We start from the raw sequence: 20,627 nt of genomic DNA on the forward strand, positions 1-20,627 counted from the left end.
GCACCAGTCTCCCGACCATCGCTTGTGGCCCAGGGATTTCATGCATGAGCAGTGCTGCCAAGAGGACACCAATTCGGCAAAATAAACTCAGCAGCTATTCCTCTTGGGTGTTTCCAGGACGGAAACCAAGTTAAAACTGAGGAACCAGGGGAGGGTGCTTGATAACCCTCAAATAATAGCCGGTATAAAGACATTATAACAGAAGACACATACCAGAGAGGGAGTGGAGCTTGTCTCCTCAGAACCCTGGGAGCAAGAGCCTGCGGACGCTTCTATGGTCAGCATACACAAGACTGACCAGGATGCCCAACCCATGAATAGGTCACTTGAAGGTTTCCGCCCAAACATAATGAAAAGGTTTGCTTTACCTTAGAAATCCACCGCATTACCGAGCAGACTAGCTCAATCAGCGGCTAAATGCGGCGAGATGTCCGCTGGGATGCATGCCGAGCCATGGAATGCATTCTACTTCCTCCTTGTCCCCCTGCGCGCGCCCTCCAGCGGAAGCCGCTCCGGCGTGTAACACAGACTGGGGGAGAAGCTGATGCAGACAGCAAGCACCCGGGGACACTGACACAGGGGACACTTGTATGCCGCGGCTCCTGAAATTTATCATGGTTGGCCAGCTCTCCCCACACAACCAGCATCCTGCTGGACAGGAAAACAACTGATGAGGGTAAGGGAATGCTGCCTTATATAGTATGCCTGCCTAATCAATTATGTTAATTCTTTTAACTAGTATCCTGTCCAGTTGGAAATGGAGGGAGACAAGTCTCAGGGTTGCTGTCCTGAGACATCCTGGAAAGAACTGTTTAAATAAACAGGAGAGATAGACAAATAAAATGTGTGGGTTTAATGTACAATAGGACTGTGTACATTAAAGCTATAATGTATGAAAGTAGATAAATTGTGTAGGTTTTCACTTTTTGTCCTATTTTCATTTTAAAATGCATAGAAAATAAGGTAGTTACTGAAAACAAATATAAGCTTCTCTCAGAAGCTGCGCTTTTTCTGGCTGTAACGTCCCCCATGCGTCGCTCTAAACGTATGTTACGCTTAGAGTGACGTCATGTAAACAAACTCATGGCCGCCATCTTGTGGCCAAAAAGTAAAACTACAACTAAAAGTGAAAAAAATAAAACTCAAGACACATTTACATTATAAAACTATGGCTTACATCCCACCCTCCCAAAAATACCCAAATAGAATGTTCAATACAAAAAAAAAAACAAAAAAAAACATTACAATAAAAAAAAAAAACATGTAAATATTTACCTAAGGGTCTAAACGTTTTAAATATCAATATAAAGATGAAATATTTCTAAAAAAAAAAAAATTATTTTAAACTTGTAAATAGTGATAGATGCAAAACGGAAAAAAATGCACCTTTATTTCCAAATAAAATATTGTCGCCATACATTGTGATAGGGACATAATTTTAAACGGTGTAATAACCGGGACATATAGGCAAATACAATACATGAGTTTTAATTATGGAGGCATGTATTATTTTAAAACTATAATGGCTGAAAACTGAGAAATAATGATTTTTTTCAGTTTTTTTCTTATTCTTCCTGTTAAAATGCATTTACAGTAAAGTGGCTCTTAGCAAAATGTACCCCCCAAAGAAAGCCTAATTGGTGGCGGCAAAAACAAGATATAGATCAGTTCATTGTGATAAGTAGGGATAAAGTTATAGGCTAATGAATGGGAGGTGAAAATTGCTCGGATGCATAAAGTGAAAACGACTGAAGGCTGAAGTGGTTAAAGGGGAACTGAAGAGAGGTATATGGAGGCTGCCATGTTTATTTCCTTTTAAGCAATACCAGTTGCTTGGCAGCCCTGCTGATCCTCTGCCTCTAATACTATTAGCCATAGCCCCTGAACAAGCATGCAGCAGATCAGGTGTTTCAGACTTTAAACTCAGATCTGACAAGACTAGCTGCATGCTTGTTTCTGGTGTTATTCAGATATTACTGCAGAGAAATAGATCAGCAGGGCTGCCAGGCAACTGGTATTGAGTAAAAGGAAATAAATATGGCAGCCTCCGTATACCTCTTACTTCAGTTCCCCTTTAAAGAATCAGTTACTTCCAGCATGGGTACCTTCTTTCAGCCACTTTTGTGCTACTGATCATAACCCAGCCACCACTGTGGTGCAGATGAACAGAGCAGTGTGTGGATTACCAGCAACTTGCTTTTCAGAAATGAGACTCTCCCTGCTAAGGGATTGAGTCTCGCCCAACCCACAGGTGCCTGCAGCTCTAGTGTCACAGCGCCTGATATCCTTGCTTCCAGCCACGGGATCCCTTTGGACAGAGGGCCTGCTTCTGACCTTGTCCCTGGTCTGAGAAGGATAAAAGCCTGCGTGCTGATAATACCCATATGGGCATATCAGCCATATCAGGCGAGATCTGTCTCCCTTTACTATCAATCATCTAAGCGTGCTCTTTTTATGTTTTTTTTCCCCCTACCCCATGATTTCTCTACCCCTGTGAGTGGACCACATAGAGCAGCACCGACTTCCACTGCCCAACACATCCTCTACATATAGAAGACTAATTTTATCGCTCCCCGTTCTCATTTCAGCACAGGGATTATTTAAGTTTACAGATCTGTCTATTTCTTTGACAAATTGTTTTATTGTTTTAACAACAAATGATACATACATGTTGACATACAGTCCATCCTAGAACCATATAATTAACCTATTTTGGTTTCTGGACGTAGAAACTACGTCCAGAAACCATGTGCGCTACCGCGCGCCCCCGCGGCCGATCGCGAGCGTGCACGCGCACTCCCGGCCGCGGATTCGGTAGTCAGGGAATAAATATATCGGGCTATGAAGCCCGATTACTGATTCCTCTCCCCCGCTGAAAAAGCGACAGCTTCTCTCGGAAGCTGCGCCTTTTCTGGCCGTTCCCTTCCTGATGCGCCACTCTAAGCGTGTGTTACGCTTAGAGTGACGTCATGTAAACAAACTCATGGCCGCCATCTTGTGGCCAAAAAGTAAATCAACACACATTTACATTATAAATCTATTGTTTACCCCCCACCCTCCCAAAACTACCCAAATAAAATGTTTACTATAAATAAAAAAAACCATTACAATAAAAAAAAACATGTAAATATTTACCTAAGGGTCTAAACTTTTTAAATATCAATGTAAAGATGAAATATTTCTTTATTTTTTTAATTTTAAACTTGTTAATAGTGATAGATGCAAAATGGAAAAAATGCACCTTTATTTCCAAATAAAATATTGTCGCCATACATTGTGATAGGGACATAATTTTAACGGTGTAATAACCGGGACATATGGGCATATACAATACGTGAGTTTTAATTATGGAGGCATGTATTATTTTAAAACTATAATGGCTGAAAACTGAGAAATAATGAATTTTTCCATTTTTTTCTTATTCTTCCTGTTAAAATGCGTTTACAGTAAAGTGGCTCTTAGCAAAATGTACCCCCCAAAGAAAGCCTAAAAACAAGATACAGATCAGTTCATTGTGATAAGTAGTGATAAAGTTATAGGCTAATGAATGGGAGGTGAACATTTCTCTCGTGAAAACCACGGAACCTGAATGGGTTAAACAAGTGCATCGTTTGTATAACAACAATACACATCAAGCCACTTTACATAATACTTTTACAGGCAAGGAGATACATCTTGAGATACAGTAATCTGGAATATGTTTATCATATACCACTGGATTCTTTCCATCTTTACTACTTCTTAGCGTAATACAAGTGTTGCTTAATCTTTTACTGTAAAGCAGCAAGTTATGTAGATATATACCAGTTAGTACAGAAGAGCATTGGCAACACAGCAAAGCTGGGTATTTGTTCTACAATCCATAACAGAAGTGACATTTCTGCATCAAAGATGCAAATTAATTTTGCTTACTTAACTTTTCCATACAGGCTCTTAAAGTGAAACTTAAAGGGCAACTGAAGTGATGGAGAGGTGGAGGCTGCCATATTTATTTACTTTTAAGCAATACCAGTTGCCTGGCTATCCTGCTGATCCCCTGCCTCTAATACTTTTAGCCATAGCCCCTGAACAAGCATGCAGCAGGTGTTTCTGACATTATTGTCAGATCTGACAAGATTAGCTGCATGCTTGTTTCTGGTGTGATTCAGACACTATTATAGCCAAATAGATCAGCAGGACAGCCGGGCAACTGGTATTGTTTAAAAGGAGATAAATATGGTAGTCACAATGTCACTCTCACTTTCCCCTTTAGTTCCCCTTTAAGTGCAAATAAACTGTTGAGATAAATAATTGTATCTATCCTCCTAATTCTAAAAATGACTTTTAGATACCCCACATTTATTTTATGTTTAAAAACTTGAAAAGGTAGAGCACAGCGGCAAAACAGCAGCATCTTTTTGCTATCGCGAATGCTCAAATTCTATAGCAGCACAAAATATGCTCAATGGCAACTGTGATGTTTTCTAGACTTGCCACACTGCGTCAACTTGAAGAGAGCCCGAGGTGGGGGCTGAGCGGATCAGGTAGCCGCAAAAACAGGCTCCTGTGGGCCAGTCTTTCGTGACCTCTGGGCAGGGAGGAGGAGCGTTAGGGGGCGTGGCCAGGGAGAGAGAGCTGCCCAATGGCAGCTCTGGAGACACTGCAGGAACGCCCCCAGCGGGTGTTTTAACTACTTGCCGACTGCTCCATGCCAATTGGCGTGACCAGTGCGGCAGCCTCAGGACCACTCCACGCCCATTGGCGTGAACGGTCTTCTATGGGGCTAGCAGGAGATTGTGCACTCATCTCCTTCTTGGGTGGCGGAGCTCCACCCCATCTTCAGTCTCCGTGCGGCGATCCCCACTCGGAGACTGTTAGATGGCGAAACCGCTGTCTATTAGGGCAGTACAGCGCTGCGATCTAAGGCAGCGCTGTACTGGGGATAGCCATGTGACTCGGCTGTCCCCTCCAGAGTGTCGGCAGTGATCCGCTCTCATAGGCTGAAGCCTATGACAGCCGATTACAATGATTGGCCAGCGGGGGGAGGGTGGGCGGGGTATTCAAAATGAAAAAAAAACACATTTTTAGTAAAAAAAAAAATAATAATAATATTTATAAAAAAAAAAATAAACACTGGAGGGGATGATCAGACCCCACTAACAGGAAGCTCTGTTGGTGGGGGGGAAAGGGGGTGGATCACTTGTGTGCTGTGCAGCCCTGCAGCTTGGCCTTAAAGCTACAGTGGCCCTACTAACAAAAAAAATGGCCTGGTCACTAGGGGGGGGGAGAGTTTAATACCGCGGTCCTCAAGAGGTTAAACAGGGAATTCCTCTCCCCTGTTTACCTCTGAGATAGCAACAAATATTGTTGCTAATCTAAGGGAGCCATGGCACGTCGGTGGGGGGGACAGAGAGTGGCGGTGTGGGGACACAGAGGCATGTCATGAGGCAGAGAACATGCTTCTGTGTCCCATCTGCCCCCCATGGAACCACCTCGGGTTCTCTTTAACCACTTGCCGACCAAGTGGTTTCCTATTCATCTGTGCTGGGTGGGCTCTTCAGCCCCCAGCACAGATCGTATTGCAGGCAGGGCGATTAGACTACCCCCCTTTTTTCCCCACTAGGGGGATGTCCTGCTGGGGGGGGTCTGATCGCCGCCGCTCTGCTGTGCTGTGCCTTGCGGGGGGGGGGGGGGTCCCCTCCGCAGCGCTATTCCCCCCTCCCTCTCCTTCCCTCCCTCTCCCTGGCTCTGTAGGCGGTACAGGATGGCGATACGTCCTGTACCGTCTCTGGTAGGCTTCAGCCTATCAGACAGCGGCGATCCCCGGACTATCAGAGGCCGGGGATCGCCGATCTCCTTTACGGTGCTGCTGCAGCGCCGTGCAGTGTAAACACCGGGGATTTCTTCCCCGCGTGTTTACATTTCGCCTGCGAGCCGTGATCGGAGGCTCGCAGGCCGTTTCCATGGAAACCCACAGACAACCAGTTTACGCCAATCGGCATTAGCTGGTCGTCAAGAGGTTAAAGAGAGTCTGAAGCCATAATTAAAATGGCTTTTTTCCTTATATATAGCAGGGGCATGTGTGCCCCTGCTAAAACGCCGCTATCCTGCGGCTGAACGAGGGTCCTTTCCCCTCCAAATCCCCCCTATGCTGTCCGGGGAGCGCTTCCGTGTGAAGCAGGGCTATGAGCTGCAGCCCTGCCTCACACGCGTCTATCAGCGGCAGATCTCCGCCTTACCCCCGCCCCTCTCAGTCTGCCTTCACTGAGAGGAGCGGGGGAGAGGCGGAGATCCGTCGCTGATAGACGCGTGTGAGGCAGGGCTGCAGCTCATAGCCCTGCCTCACACGTAAGTGCACAGGGGTAGCAAAATCTACGACCAAGTTGGTCGTGGATTTTGCAGGGGGGATTTGGAGGGGAAAGGACCCTCGTTAAGCCGCGGGATTGCGGAGTTTTAAATAAGGAAAAAAGCCATTTTTATTAAGGCTTCAGAGTCTCTTTAACCACTTCACCACTGAGGGGTTTTACCCCCTGACCACCAGAGCAATTTTCACCTTTCAGCGCTCCTTCCATTCACTCGTCTATAACTTTATTATTATTTATCGCAATGAAATGAACTATATCTTGTTTTTTCCGCCACCAATTAGGCTTTCTTTAGGTGGGACATTATGCCAAGAATTATTTTATTCTAAATGTGTTTTAATGGGAAAATAGGAAAAATGTGTGTGCCCTTTTGTCCCGGTTATAAAACCGTTTAAATTATGCCCCTATCACAATGTTTGGCGCCAATATTTTATTTGGAAATAAAGGTGCATTTTTTTTCAGTTTAGCGTCCATCCCTAATTACAAGCCCATAGTTTATAAAGTAACAGTGTTGTACCCTCCTGACATAAATATTTAAAAAGTTCAGTCCCTAAGGTAACTATTTATGTATTTTTTTTATTGTACATTTTTTAATTTTTTTTTAATTACAAAAAAAACAAAAATTGGGAGTGTGGGAGGTAATGAGTTAATTTTTTGTGTAAAAGTAATTTATTTGTATGGGAAAAATGTTTAGGGTGTAGTTTTACTATTTGGCCACAAGATGGCCACAGTAACTTTTTGTTTTAATGCGACCTCCAAGCGTCCTTCCGGAAGCTTGGAGGAAGTACTTGGAGGCTGGGTAAGTGTGTGTTTTTCACAATGATCGCGCTGCCCATCGGAGAGCAGCGGATCATTGCGGGGCTTAGATCAACGAACGGGAATGGATTTTCCCGTTCATTGATCTCCGGGCGAGCGGGCGGCGGCGTGTTTACTAGCGGCGGGCGGCGTGTTTACGAGCGGGAGCGCGGACAGCGGCGGGAACGCAGAAAGTACGGATTTCTCCATCCCTGGGGGTTAAGGGATGGAAAAAGGGACGGAGAAATTCGTACGCGTGGGGGTAAAGTGGTTAAGGACTGAAGCACATTTTTGCATAATGGAATAAACAAAGCTATCTGGGTCATTGAAATGCCAACAGCTAGCAGCAAGCACTTACAGCAGTTTTTTACCACTTCAAAAACAAACAAAAAAAATGTGGTGGACGTTGGATGGATGGGTGGTGCAGCCCCACCATCTGGCGCAGCTAAAGCTGGCACTTACCTAGTACAATGCTTCCGACACTGTCACCTCCCTTCTGCCACCCTTGTACAGCCAAGCACCAGGCACAACTGAAGTCACAATGAGGATGTGCATACATGTACATTTTAGAAAACTTTACTCTTCTAATTCTGCATATCACAGTCAGGAACAGTAATGGTGCAAGGAGCATTACAGGCAGTTAACTACTTCAGATACGTTATTTTCCATGTATTTTGATTGATTCAACTTAGTAAACCTGTGAGATTTGGAGGGTAAAAAAAAAACAAAACACAACAACTCATACTTACCTCAGGAGAGGGAAGCATCTAGATTCTCCCCTGACGACGACGGAAGGCCAAAACTAGTCGGGACGAGAGCGGGCATCGCTGCACAACTGATCGCAAGTAATTGCATTTAGTACGACATTGAGTGGGAAGCGTGTTTTGCCAAAAGGGTCTCTACTGGAGTAGGACTCTGAATGTGAGTGTTTTAATATACAAACCTATATGGGATCTCTGGAGGTGGAAGAGGCATATGGTGATAATCTGCTGAGGCTCATATAGCGGCTACTGAGTGACTGATACATTGCATATGGTGACCAGGATACACCCTGCAGTGGCTGTTGTGTGACAAGTGGATATTAGCCAAGTTACCATCTTGGGGCGCCTCTCACACAATATTTACTCTCCAGAGGCTTCCCCTATCCTCCTCCGCCAGGCCATTCCAGCGTTGAGACCCCAAAGTGAGGAAAAAGTTGATAGGGTTCCGATTTTTCTACTGAAGCCCAATTTGGCCTGTGCTACTGCAGATGTGCAAGCCGTCAACCAACCCTTGTTGACAGTTTTGCCGTGGGGACAATGCTGGAATGGAACCTTGGAAGAGGACAGGGGAAGTGCACTTTTTTCTTACAGGTACACTTTAACCCCCCTGGCGGTAAGCCTAACCTGAGCACGGGCTGTTATTAACAAGTGCAGAGCGGTATGCCCGTGCTCAGGTCGGGCTGTCTAAAAATAGCTCTGCTCGCTGTTCCTGGGTCCCGCGCGCGATTAGCGCTGCACAGCGGAACCCAGGCTGCTCTCTCCCGGCCGCCGGAGTCCCCATTACCTCTTTGATCTTCCGGGGACCCGGTGGCCAATCCATTGCTTGAGCGCCGCTGAGGAGTGACGTCGGGGGGGCGGCGTGGGGTCATGGGGGAGGGAGAGATATATTAAAAAAAATATATCATTTCATTGGCTACATAGGAAGGGAGGGAGGAAGAAAAATGAAATACATTTTCTGATTGGCCACATGTGGGATCATGGGGGAGAGAGGGAGGAAAAAAACAAACACATAATCTGATTGGCTGCAAGCTGCATTGAATTGAATACAAGTAAGTTTGTATTCAATTCAATGTTGCCATTTGCTCTCTGGAGACCGTGGCTGCTGGCTGTTTGATCTCTGTGACCTGTGAGTTGCTGATTGCTGATTTGGATACCTGTTTTTGCCTGGACTTTGACTACTCTTTCTGCCTTCTCCCTGGATTGATTGATTGATTGATTGACTTACTGTTGCTGATTTTTGCCTGGACTTTGACTACCCTTTGCCTGCCGTTTACACCGACCTCTGCCTGCCTGTCATTTATAATGGCGTCCGCTTCCAGAAGGCATCTAACTGCTGAATCGATGGTGGAGTTGGACAGTGATCTGCAGTCACTGGCGGACTCAAGCGACAGTGACGCACCTGGGGATCTCTCATCCGACCCAGGTAGTGAAAGCAACAGCGGCTCCATCACCATTGAGGTCAGTGATGTCTGGGTGTGGTGCCCCAACGACCTGTCTCAGGCTCCGCCACCGCCTCCACATTTCCCTTTTACTGGGGAGCCTGGCTTGAAGAAGGATTGTGAGCACAACCCCCTAGCCTACTTGCAGCTCTTCTTTGACGACCCGGTTATCGAGAAGATAGTGGAGGAGACTAACCGCTATGCCTCCCAGCAGCTGGCTGCTCCACGACGCCCCTTTTCAAAGACCAGGACCAGGGAGTCGGTCACTAAAGAGGACCTGTGGCTTTTCTTGGGCCTTATCATTCTGCAGGGAGTGGTGGGGAAGCCGCTGCAGAAGAAGTATTGGACCACAAACAAAATTATAGCCACCCTTTTTTTTGGTACAGTGATGAGTGAGTACCGGTTTTCGCTCATCATGAAATTCCTCCATTTTGCGGACAATGAAAACTTTGAGGAGTCCACTCACCCTGCTCCAAAACTCAAAAAGATTTGGGAAGTTTATTAGATGGTGGTGGACAACTTCCGCACAACTTATATTCTGGAGAGGGACATATCGGTGGACGAGAGCCTGATGGCATACAAGGGGAGGCTGAGCTGGCTCCAGTACATCGCTTCCAAGCGGGCCCGCTTTGGGACAAAGTCCTACACCCTCTGGGAGTCTTCAACAGGGTACATTTGGAACACTGTGCTGTACACTGGCAAGGGAACCAAATTCAGTCCCCGGTTCAGCGAGTATGGAGTGGCGACCTCTTCAGTGCTGTCCCTTGTGGAGCCACTACTGGACAAAGGCCACTGCGTCACCACTGACAACTTTTATAGCTCCCGGGAACTTTTCGCGTTACTGATAAAACATTGGACTGATACCTACGTTAGGCCGAACCGGCGGGAGATGCCAAAAGCTTTTGCAAAGCAGAAGTTGAAAGCTGGGGACATAGCTGCTTGGCAGAAGGGGAAGATGCTGGCTCTCCGCTGGCGGGATAAAAAAAAGACATATTTCTCCTCTCCACAGTCCACGATACCTCCACTGTCCCCACCCGAACGGGAGGAGGAAAAAAGGTTGAGAAACCACAAGTCGTGGTGTACTATAATCTGACGATGGGTGGAGTGGACAGAGAGGACCAGGCGGTGACCTTCTACCCCGCAGTCCACAAGCAACAACAAAAATATTATAAAAAAATATTCCGTCACCTCCTGGAGCAGAGTCTCTGGAATAGCTACATTCTGTTCAAAAAGCACAGTGAAAGGCCACTTACACACAAAGACTACATATGGAGGATGTGTGAGTGCATCTGTTTGAAGTATCAGACTGCAGCAGATGTCAGAACAGGTCGTCGGGCCTCCTATATTGTTAATCTGGAGAAACTCACTGGTCGTCACTTCACGGAATACATACCCTCCCACTCCCAAAAAATCCACACCGTGCAGGACATGTGTGGTTTGCTGCTCCAAGACCACCCACAAGGGCCAAAAAGTCAGGAAGGAGTCACGCATTTACTGCCCTGACTGTAATGTTGGACTCTGTGCAGTTCCCTGCTTTAAAATATATCATACACTAGGGGTGTACTAAGTATACATGTACATAGTGTATACAAATCTGCTGCCTTGTACAGTTTCCCTATTTTTTTCAGATTATTTATAAATTCAATTATTTCATCAAATTTGTGTTCTAGTCTTTTATTTATATGCATAATGTGTACCAAGCCTTTATTCTGACATATTTTGGTGAGTTAAGACTTTAGAATTGGGAGGCCCAAAATTCTTGAAAAACAATGCACCACTTTTGACTCATAATTCCAGACAGAAATGCACTGCCAGGGAGGTTAAAGCAAAGAGCCAGGAATTGTACTTCTTGACCTTCATATCAGGACCACCCCAACAAGCCTCTCCCCTGCAGCCCCCCCCCCCCCCCCCCCATCTTCTTCCCTCTACACTAATAAAAACAGAAGTCTGAAAACTTTACATCTCCCCTCCACAAAGTATCAATTCCCAACTCATGATAAATAAGACAGGGTTAGCTGCCCTTACACCTGTGGTGATATACCTCAGAGGGGAAACTTATGGTGGAATCTGGAAATCCATGAGATGTTTCCAGATATTACACCTCTCCTCTGGGGGTTTGAAATAAGTATAGGAATAGATCAGTATCTCTTTTCCATTCATGCAAAGAGGTAAATATAAAAAATACACAAAGGACTAATACCAATTAAAAAGACTACAGGCTGCCATGGGAATTTAAAGTCAATAGCTTAACCACTTTGTCCTCCTTGACGTAGAAAAACGTCAAGGAGGACATGCGCGTTCCAACGGCCGATCGCGCGCGTGCACGCGCACTCCCGGCCGCGGATTCGGTAGCCCAGGAATCAATGTATCGGGCTATGGTGCCCGATCACTGATTCCTCTCCCCCCCAGAAAAAACGACAGCTTCTCTCAGAAGCTACGCTTTTATTGACTCTATGTCTCTCTAAGCGTACATTGTACACTTAGAGTGATGTCATGTAAACAAACTCAAGATTGCCATCTTGTGGCCAAAAAGTAAAACTACATCTAAAAGTAAAAAAACATTACAATACACAAATATTTCCCCAAATAAAACACTATTTATATCCCACACTCCCAAAAATACCCACATAAACTGTTTAATAACAAAAACAAAAACATTACTATATATAAAAAAAAAACATAAATATTTACCTAAGGGTCTAAACTTTTTAAATATCTATATAAAGATGAAATATTTCTATGTTTTCTTTTTAGAAGCTTGTAAATAGTGATGGATGCAAAATGGAAAAAAATGCTCTTTTACTTCCAAATAAAATATTGTCGCCATACACTGTGATAGGGACATAATTTAAATGGTGAAATAACCGGGACAGATAGGCAATTACAATACGTGGGTTTTAGGACCCTTTTCCACCAGCGCGTTTGCGCTGGCTGAATCGCAAAAACGCAAACCGCTAGCGATTTTACAATCGCTACGGTTTGCTTTTTAACATAGGAATCGCGGTAGGTCATTTCCACTACCGCGATTCGTTTTTTACTTGATCGCGATCGTGCCGCGGAGCGACTTTTGCCGTGATTTTGCTATGCAGTGCATAGCATAGCAAAATCGCGGCCGCGAATGTCGGGGAATCGGCGGTAATTGCGATTCAGCAATCGCTAGCGTTCAGCGTGAACGCTAGCGATTGCTAGTGGAAAAGGGCCCGTAATTATGGAGGCATTATTTTAAAACTATAATGGCCGAAAACTGAGAAATAATGAATTTTTTCATTTTTTTTTCTTATTCTTACTGTTAAAATGCATTTACAGTAAGGTAGCTCTTAGCAAAATGTACCCCCCAAAGAAAGCCTAATTGGTGGCGGAAAAAACAAGATATAGATCAGTTCATTGTGAGATGTAGTGATAAAGTTATAGGCTAATGAATGGGAGGTGAACATTGCTCGAATGCATAAAGTGAAAACGACTGAGAGCTTAAGTGGTTAAATTAAGTGTACGTATGAACGCATTGCCATTGAGTTGGGTGCCGGGAGAGCCAAATGACTGCTCTCCCTGCTGCCACAAAACTCGGAGGGGGGTGTAATTCGGGGGCCAGCTACTGCAGAGCCCCAAATTACCCTTACCCGCACAGCACTACATTGCTGCTATGGGGTGCCTGGTTTTGGCACCCGGCACTGAGCGCTGTGTGCCGAAGCCACCCGCTTCTTAAATTAACCATCTGGAAGTCACAACCTAGATGTGCTTAACTACTTAACCTGCTGAGCGGTCTGGACGAGCTCAGCTCGTCCAACACCGCCAGAGGCTGCCGCTCAGGCCCTGCTGGGCCGATTTGCACCAAATAAAAAGCAGCACACGCAGCCGGCACTTTGCCAGCCGCGTGTGCTGCCTGATCGCCGCTGCAGCGCGGCGATCCGCCGCGTGCAGCGGCGAAAGAGGGTCCCCCCAGCCGCCCGAGCCCAGCGTAGCCGGAACAAACAGTTCCGGCCAGCGCTAAGGGCTGGATCGGAGGCGGCTGACGTCAAGACGTCGGCTGACGTCCATGACGTCACTCCGCTCGTCGCCATGGCGACGAGGGAAGCGAAACACGGAGGGCCGCTCGTTGCGGCCTTCCGTGTTATCTCTTGCCGCCGGAGGCGATCGGAAGATCGCCTCCGGAGCGCCCTCTAGTGGGCTTTCATGCAGCCAACTTTCAGTTGGCTGCATGAAATAGTTTTTTTTTTATTTAAAAAAAACCCTCCCGCAGCCACCCTGGCGATTTAATCAGAACGCCAGGGTGGTTAAGGACCTTGCTGATTGAAATCTATGCCCTGTTTTGATGGCTACTTGGCTGCCAGGGCGTAGATTTTAATACACCGACGCCGCACGTTCTCGCCGCTGTCTCCCTGCCGCAGCTCGCTCGCTCTGCCATCTCTATAACGGCAAAGCCCTGTGAGCATGTCAGGAGCAGATTTCATTGGCTCCGGACCTTTTCTATCAATGTAAGCGGTTCCTATTGGCTTACACTGATAGGCAGGATCAGGAGCCAATGAAAGCAGCTCCTGACCGGCTTACAGGAAGTGGGTGGACCAGGATCCCGACGTGCAGCGGTGACAGCGAGTGCGGCGATTCATCAGTGTTCAATGCTATTCCGCCGTTTTCTTGTACCAGTGGTCTCTGATTCTTAAAGGGACTCAGAGACCAAATAAATAAAAAAAATATACATACCTGGGGCTTGCTCCAGCCCCATACGCTCTGACCGTTCCCACGCCTCTGTCCTCCGCTGCCCGCAGCTACGAGAACCGAGTCCAGTCATCGGAGCCAGCCTACACAGGAGAAGTGCACCCTCTTTGTACCTCTCCAATGGCTGCTGGAGAGATACGCAAACAGAGATACGCTAGACTGGCTCCGACTGACGGCAGTGACGGTACCCAGTTCTCATAGTTGTGGGCAGCGGAGGACGGCGGCGTGGGAGTGATCGGAGCAGATGGGGCTGGAGGAAGCCCCAGGTATGTACAATTTTTTTATTTTTTTGATCTCTGGTACACTTCACAGTTATGCTTGGCGATAATAAAGATTCTGATTATTTAAAGTGAACCAGAGACGAAGCACCCTCATGTATTTTACGATATATATCAGTGGGAACACCTACCCTGCTCTCTGTTTAATTCTTCACTGCTCAGCCTGCTTCTTATCAGCCCTGATAAAATCCAGGGCTGTGGAGTCGGTACAAAAATCCACCGACTGACTCCACAGTTTAGGATTCCACCGACTCCGACTCCTCTAATTTGCATATTAAAATCTTGTTGATTGAAAGTATGTAACATGAAATTTGTTTCTCAACTGCCAACGCTTAGGAATTTTAAAAGACAACTGAAGTGAGAAGGATATGGAGACTGCCATATTTATTCCCTTTAGGGCTCGTTCCCACTGTTGCGACGCGATTTCGGCCGCATTCCGACGCTTGTAAAAACGCATGCGTATGCGTTTCCACATGCGTTTTTACCCGCGATTTCGCATGCGATTTCGCATGGCAGGGTGCCATGCGAAATTAACCATGACACTGCCAGGGCTAAATAAAATTGAAAAAGGTGCGAAATCGCACGCGAAATCGCGGGTAAAAACGCATGTAACAAACGCATGCGTTTTTACTATTAAATACATTAGCGGCGATTCGCACGGATTCCTGATGCAGGCGAAATCGTTGGCTCTTTTGTGCGTTTTTTTCACGCTGAAAAAAACGCACCTCAACAACGCTACAGTGGAAACAGGCCCATCCACTTGTATTACATGTGCGGATCTGCATGCGTTGGACGCATGCAGATTCGCGATAGTGGAAACGAGCCCTTAGTCATAGACTAAAACTAGTCCTTGGTAAGAGTACTTGTAAAAGGTACAGATCGGAACAAAGAACATCTATCAGGCCCTAGGCAATGTAACTGGGTACATGTAAGAGTGATGTGCAGGTACTCTGCAGGGGAATAAGGAGATTCTTCCTCTATTACACATTCTTCATGCACAATCTGAACCAGGTTTATGGGTGACAGACAACACCTTTGTGTTCAATGTGCACAACATTCTCAGTGGATTCCCTGCAGCTCTGTGGAGAGTGCACATGTAGAGTATAGTACTACTGTGTAACAAAGTAAACCTGAGACAGATGAAATTAAAGTTTTATACATACCTGGGGCTTCCTCCAGCCCCCTTCAGGCTAATCAGTCCCTCGCTGTCCTCCTCCGCCACCTGGAACTTCTGGTATGAGTCCAGGTACTTGAGCCAGTCTGGCATAGTGCGCATGCACACACCGCCGCTGGGAGCGTACTACACCTGCGCAACACTAATGCGCAGGTGCAGAACGCTCCTGGCTGTGGAAGCAGCATGCGGCCGTACTGCACTGACTGGCTGAATTATCAGGACTCATAGCAGAATATCCAGGTGGTGGAGGTGTACAGCAAGGGACTGATTAGCCTGAAGGGAGCTGGAAGAAGCCCTACGTATATATAAAACTTTTCTTTTCATCCTTCTGAGGTACCATTTAATTCGTAGTCACCAAACCAAATTTTAACAACATATTAAATTATTTGATTTCGTGAGCAAAGAAAGTGCGTACATTTGCATAAATCAGAATCAACGCAGAATTATTTCAATCTCATTGACCATCTCTATTAGTGACATGGCTACACATCAGGCTTTATACTTACAGCATAGATGTTATTTAGTATATATAAGAGATTCCTGTGTACACATCATATATACAGTCACAATCAGATGTGTTTATCTGACTTTAAAAATACAGGGACTGCTTTATTGAAGCAGCACTAATTTTGATTGGTTTTTTTTTTCATTTTTGTGGACTAAGCACAGCTATTACTGTATGTATAAATTATTTATGATGACTATTATCTGAGAAATAGAACATTTTATCATATTTTCTATTTTAATTACAGTTTAAATTCATTAGGAGTCGGAGCCGGTGCATTTTTTCCCGACTCCAGGCACCCAAAATTGCCCCGACTCCGACTCCACAGCCCTGATAAAATCCCCGACTGAGAATTCAGTCTGGCTTTGCTCAGGAATCATTCTAGCTGAGTCTGTCTTCTCTGATGTATTTTCAAGCACAAGCCTGCCCCCTTGTGGCTCTGCTATAATAACTCAGCTACAATGATTTCCGAGCAAAGCCAGACTGAATGCTCAGTCGGTGGGATTTTATCAGGGCTGATAAGAAGCAAGCTGAGCAGTGAAGAATGAAACAGAGAGCAGGGTAGGGGTTTTTTTTTTTCTAATGTTTCCACTGATATATATGGTAAAATACATGAAGGTGCTTCATCTCTGGTTCACTTTAAGGGGGCAGAGACCACTGGTACTTAAAGGAGTTATCAGCCAAATTAGGTAAAATGAGCTTTACTTACCTGGGGCTCTCTCCAGCCCCTTGCAGCCGACTGTCCCACGCCGACCGCTCTGCTCCCCACTGCTGTCCCGGTCTCCGTTCTTGTTCTTCAGGCTGACCATGGGGTCGGCCTTACTGTGGCTGCACGAAGTGCCGCTGTCAATCACGGCCACGGCGAACTGCACAGTAGTTCTGCGCCTGCGCAGTTCGATGCGGCCCACGTGGCCGTGATTGACAGCGGCGCTTCGCGCAGCCACAGTAAGGCTGACCCCGCGGCCGGCCTGAAGAACGAGAACGGAGGCCGGGACAGCGGCAGGGAGCAGAGCGGTCAGCGTGGGACAGTCGGCTGCAAAGGGCTGGAGAGAGCCCCAGGTGAGTAAAGCTCATTTTACCTAATTTGGCTGATAACTCCTTTAACCTCCTTAGCGGTAACCCCGTGCTGGACACGGGGTAAGCCGCCGGAGGGTGCCGCTCAGGCCCTGCGGGGCCGATTTACATAATTTTTTTTTCAAACACGCAGCTAGCACTTTGCTAGCTGCGTGTTTGGTCTGATCGCCGCCGCCGCCAATGCGCCTCTACCCGCCGCGATACAGGCCCCCCCCCCCCGCATACCCCTTGCGCAGCCTGGCCAATCGCTGCCAGACTGCGCTATGGGGTGGATCGGGATTCCCTGTGACGTCACTCCAATCATTGCCATGGCGACGGGGGAAGACCTCAAGGAAATCCGGTTCAGAACGGGATTTCCTTATGGGCAAGCGGCGCCGGCGGCGATCGGACGCTACGGGGGGACGCCGCAGGGAGGGGGAAGCATGTAGCTAGCGCTAGGCTAGCTACATGCTAAAAAAAAAAGTGAAAAAAACCCTCCCGCGGCCACGCAGCCGCACTTCTCATACGCCAGGGAGGTTAAGTGGTTCATATAGACATGTAACTTCTAGGAGACTGTATCTTCAAACAAGTAGATGGAGCGATAGCCATCTAACGTTACCCATATCTGTACTGCTCTACAATGCCGAATGATAGTGGGTGAAGTTCTTCTTTGATCACTACCTGTGTTCATTTATTAGCTGAAGATAATTGCTCAATGGTTTGAATTTGGATTATCCCCTGCAATTTCCTGATAAGCAGAAATTTCATGAGCTAGTATGGTTGAGGTGGGCCAGCAAGAAAGTCCATAGGGAACAGTTCTCCAGTCACAGCAATATCCACAACCTGAAGCATTGTAACTGGCCGAATAGTGTGGGTGTATTATTACTACAACTTGAAACCTAGAAGTTCGAGAGGGTGCTGTCTATGGACTTTCTCGCTGGCTCACCTAAACCATACTAACGCCAAAATTTGCATACAAGCCTCATTTGGAGGCACACATTTGTGATTGGCGCAGGTTATCTTGGTGCAAGGTGAGCCGAATGACAGCTCTCCCTGCTGCTGCACAAATTTGGTGTGGCGCTAAATACTATTCCCCCTCAGATTAGCAACTCTGAGGAAGACATAATTCTGGATCCGGCAATCTGTGGAAATCTGAATTACACATGCGCCGGCCAAGGACTATAGCATTACTGCTATAGCCGCACCAAGCGTCGGCGCTATGAGGCGGGCGCCAAAAACCCTACCTCGCATTTGGAGATCTTAACTGTTTAACCTGCTTTCGATTCCAACTCCTCAGTTTAGGAACCCACCGACTCCTACTCCAGGTACTCCACACCTCTTGCGATACCAGGGCTATGAAGTTGACTGCTTGACTCCACAGCCCTTGCATTGCAGAGCTAAAAACCATCAGACTCCTCAGTTTACCTCCGACTCGGACTTCAGGTACCCAAAAATTGCTCTGACTCCACAGCCCTGTGCAGCGCAGTGACCACTGTGAACGTACCATAGGTAAGGTTTGTTTACCCCAAAATACACTTCTTGTTGCAAGAGGTTTTTCACACTACTACTTTTCCGTTGCAGTACAACAGACAATATAATCGCTTCAAAACATGATGAAATTATACTTCTAGGGGGCTTTCACAATGCAACTTGCACGATACAAGCATATAAGTGAAGGACTGTACGCTGCACTGAACAGGTTGTATCGCCAAGATAGGCTGCAATACAACTTTACATCGCCATTGCGATCCTATTTTTCTGGATCCGCAATAAAACTCTATTGACTAGTATTTCTGATGCAACTACTGAAAATAACTACAATGTCTACAGAACTTAGAGAAAAACTTAAAACTGCAGACTTTTACAAAGAGCATATATGAATTATATCAATTGTATAATTACCACAATTTAATAAAGTCTATGCATATCAATAACGTGTGGATCTCAAAAGAAGTCGTTTTTTTTACTTTCTAGTTGAGGAGGGTATTTAACTAGAAAGAGTCACACAATGAATGAATAAATGCAGGCTACTAATATAGTCTGCCTATAGAGTGAATGGCAGGAAGCACTCTGTCTGGTGAGGTTGACTCAGTCCCTGCTGCCTATATTTATTAATAATCGCTGTGCAGCACGATCCCGGCCACATGAGGAGAGCAAGAGCTACTTACCGGCGTGCAGACAGCTCGCAGCCCGACTGATTGAATGAGCAGGAACAGCTGCAGCGCCAGGTGCCGCTCCCCTCCGCCAATCACAGGCGGACCTCGCTGCTGGGAGCATCAACAATGAGGCCTGGCTGGGCGTGCTGCTGGAGCCGGGGACTCGCCTGCAGAACACATGGCGCGGCTCAGCTACTAGCAGCGTCGCCACTCGCCAGTCGCCAGGGACGGCTTCCATAGCAGAACTCGGATGCAGACTAGTAACTTGTATCAACTGATGTATCCTGCATCTCATGATCTGTGAATATATGTACTTACACTATATATACTATATGTACCGGTATTAAATATGACAGCACACTCACTCTCTTGCAGTGTTATTGCAGTGTCTCTTGCAGTGTAATTTTTTATTAGAAATAAGGAACATTTACACTGCACTACATAATAGAAGTTGGTACTTTTCCGTTAGCTGGGCGCATCTGATAGATGCCGCTAATTACATTAACCACTTGAGGACCTAGGGCTTTCTACCCCTTAAGGACCGGCCACTTTTTTTCCATTCAGACCACTGCAGCTTTCACGGTTTATTGCTCGCTCATACAACCTACCACCTAAATGAATTTTGGCTCCTTTTCTTGTCACTAATAAAGCTTTCTTTTGGTGCTATTTGATTGCTCCTGCGATTTTTACTTTTTATTATATTCAGCAAAAAAGACATGAATTTTGGCAAAAAAATGATTTTTTTAACTTTCTGTGCTGACATTTTTCAAATAAAGTAAAATTTCTGTATACATGCAGCCTGAAAAATGTGGACAAACATGTTTTTGATTAAAAAAAAAACCCATTCAGTGTATATTTATTGGTTTGGGTAAAAGTTATAGCGTTTACAAACTATGGTGCAAAAAGTGAATTTTCCCATTTTTAAGCATCTCTGACTTTTCTGACCCCCTGTCATGTTTCATGAGGGGCTAGAATTCCAGGATAGTATAAATACCCCCCAAATGACCCCATTTTGGAAAGAAGACATCCCAAAGTATTCACTGAGAGGCATAGTGAGTTCATAGAAGATATTATTTTTTGTCACAAGTAAGCGGAAAATGACACTTTGTGAGAAAAAAAAAAAAAAGTTTCCATTTCTTCTAACTTGCGACAAAAAAAAAATGAAATCTGCCACGGACTCACCATGCCCCTCTCTGAATACCTTGAAGGGTCTACTTTCCAAAATGGGGTCATTTGTGGGGTGTGTTTACTGTCCTGACATTTTGGGGGGTGCTAAATTGTAAGCACCCCTGTAAAGCCTAAAGGTGCTCATTGGACTTTGGACCCCTTAGCGCAGTTAGGGTGTAAAAAAGTGCCACACATGTGGTACCGCCGTACTCAGGAGAAGTAGTATAATGCGTTTTGGGGTGTAT

The 20,627-nt window shown here is 45.9% G+C and overlaps 1 protein-coding gene across 5 annotated transcripts in view; it reads right to left on the reverse strand.

Annotated features, from left to right (window-relative positions):
• LRRC20 (leucine rich repeat containing 20) overlaps positions 1–20,627 on the reverse strand; it is a 576,862-nt gene that overhangs the window by 535,433 nt on the left and 20,802 nt on the right. For 3 of the 5 annotated variants that reach the window (XM_068257846.1, XM_068257850.1, XM_068257849.1), the window contains exon 1: positions 19,228–19,323. The exons of 1 other annotated variant lie outside the window; for it this stretch is intronic. The gene's annotated coding sequence lies outside the window, so the exon portion shown is untranslated. Of the gene's footprint in view, positions 1–19,227; positions 19,325–20,627 lie in introns of those variants that run through there. One more of the 5 variants, XM_068257848.1, reaches the window with a different exon arrangement.

The sequence above is a fragment of the Hyperolius riggenbachi genome, chromosome 10 (genome assembly GCF_040937935.1).
Source record: "Hyperolius riggenbachi isolate aHypRig1 chromosome 10, aHypRig1.pri, whole genome shotgun sequence".
NCBI lineage: Eukaryota > Metazoa > Chordata > Amphibia > Anura > Hyperoliidae > Hyperolius > Hyperolius riggenbachi.